Raw genomic sequence first — 2,325 nt, 5'->3', positions numbered from 1 at the left:
AATCTATTTTCTCTCATCTCTTAATGTGACCTCTGCTTCATGAATCCCCCACTCTTGGGTAAAGGACTCTGATGGGTCCGAAGGTATGATTGTGTGGGTGAGTGACGTATATATGCGTCTGTATTGGTGTGCGTATGTGTCTGTAGTCACATGGCTGTGCAGGGAAGTCGGGGCATCTGATAACTACACTATTTAGGTTGTGTGTTGACAGTCACACTGGGTGCGCGCGTTAGGAAACAGAACACTAGAAGTGGAAAACAAATACAGGGAGGCCTCTACAGATGAAAGTATTAAAAGCAAGGCCCATGTGTGGCAGATTCACCAATCTTGGGGATATGCAAAAGCACTTCACTCACCAGTGAGTGAGATTTGAGCTGCAATTACTGTTACATACACGGTGGCGCAGCGGTAGTGTTGCTGCTTTACAGTGCCAGGGGACCAGATTCAATCCTGACTACGGGTGCACTCTGTAAGGAGTTTGTACGTTCTCCCTGTGACCACGTGGGTTTTCTCGGGTGCTCCAGTTTCCATATTTCAAAGACATATGGATTTTGTAGGTTAATTGGCTTCTGTAAAAATTGTTAAATTGACCCTAGTTTATGTTTAATTTAGTTTAGAGATGCAACATGGAAACAGGCCCTTTGGACCACCGAGTCCGTGCCGACCAGCGATCCCCGCACACTAACACTATCCTACACACACTGGAGACAATTTACAATTTTTACCAAGACAATTAGCTTACAAAGCTGAATGCCTTTGGAGTGTGGGTAGGAACCGGTGCTGTACCCACGCAGGTCACAGGGAGAACGTACAGACGCCACCCGTAGTCAGGAACGAGCCCGGGTCTCTGGCGTTGTAAGGCAGCAATTTTACTGCTGCGCCACCGTGCCAGGTCCCTAGTGTGTAGGACAGTGCTGGAGTACTGGTCGATGCAGACTCAAGTGGGCCGAAGGGCCTGTTTCCACTCTGTATCTCTTAAGTAAAGTCTAAAGTAAAGTAAGACCATACAAGCATTCAAACCAGTGTACACTCCCACTGTTGACGACAGCAGCTGTGCCCAGGCTGGTGTCTGAGCACAAGTAAGGCAAAGGTGAAGGTCCTGGATTTAAAAAAAGCACAAAGTGTTGGAGGAACGTCACTGGGTGAGGCAGCTGCTGTAGAGGGAATGAACGGATGAGGTTCCTGAAACGTTGCCAGTCCATTCTCTCCAGATTTACCTTAGACTTTAGAGATGCAGTGCAGAAACAAGCCCTTCAGCCCACCGTCCACATTGACCAGTGATAACCCGGTACATTAGCACTATCCTACACACTAGGGACAGTTTGCAATTTTACCTAAGCTAATTAATCTACAAACCTGCATGCCTTTGGAATGTGGGAGGAATCTGGACCACCCGGAGAAAACCCACAGTCACAAGGAGAAAGTGCAAACTCCATACAGACAACATCTGAGGTTAATAGCAAACCCAGGTGTCTGGCGATGTGAGGCAGCAACTCTATCGCTGTGCCATCTGGTGCCAGACCCGCTGTGTACCTCCTACACCAGCCACCCCCACAAGCCCATGCAGAATGGTGTTGCTTATTCTGGCCTTCGGTTTATTCGCGCTGGGCCATGGGCCTCACTGTCCGGGGAGTTCAGCTACAGAAAATACTCTTCATAGCATTACTCGGATCCCCTATGACCGACCACTCACTGGAACAGGCCGCTAGAGGCCCTACAGCAGCTGGGGGAACACATGGATCGGGTGCCGCTGGAGGCCCCACAGCAGCTGAGCTCGCGTATAGGACACGGCCTGCAGCAGCACAGGGCGGTGGTGGAAGACATAGACAGAATCGCTAGGCCAGGCTGGCCCCTGCCGGAACCAGTGCCGCCACCAGGACAACAGGCTTTTATGGCCAAGATGAGCCTCGATAACTTTTAAAAGTTGAAGCGCAAAGATGGTACTGGAAACGCGGCAACTCTTTGTGTACCGCCTCAGTGAAGTCTCCTATTCTTACACTACAATCTTTGCACTTTTTATACATGTATAATTGTGCTTAGGTATAGTATGATTTTCACTGAATTGTACGCAAAATAAAGAAATTCACGTTATTTAGGTACGTGAAAATTAAGTACCACTGAACCACTGTGTTTTGCTCAAGATTCCAGCTTCTGCAATCTCTTGTCTCCATTTGAAGGTTTTTCAACTTGTTTTGCTCTGAACATGAATTTTGGAGACCACTGTTGGCAGTCAATTGGTTAAAGGCGTCTGAAAGGCTTGCTGGAACAGCTGTGTGAAGCGTGGTGCACCTGCTCTGGGTGGCATTGAGAAAGCAGACAACAACA

The sequence above is a fragment of the Rhinoraja longicauda genome, chromosome 4 (genome assembly GCF_053455715.1).
Source record: "Rhinoraja longicauda isolate Sanriku21f chromosome 4, sRhiLon1.1, whole genome shotgun sequence".
Lineage (NCBI taxonomy): Eukaryota > Metazoa > Chordata > Chondrichthyes > Rajiformes > Arhynchobatidae > Rhinoraja > Rhinoraja longicauda.
The sequence above is the reverse complement of the archived record's forward strand: the minus strand, read 5'-3'. Positions refer to the sequence as shown.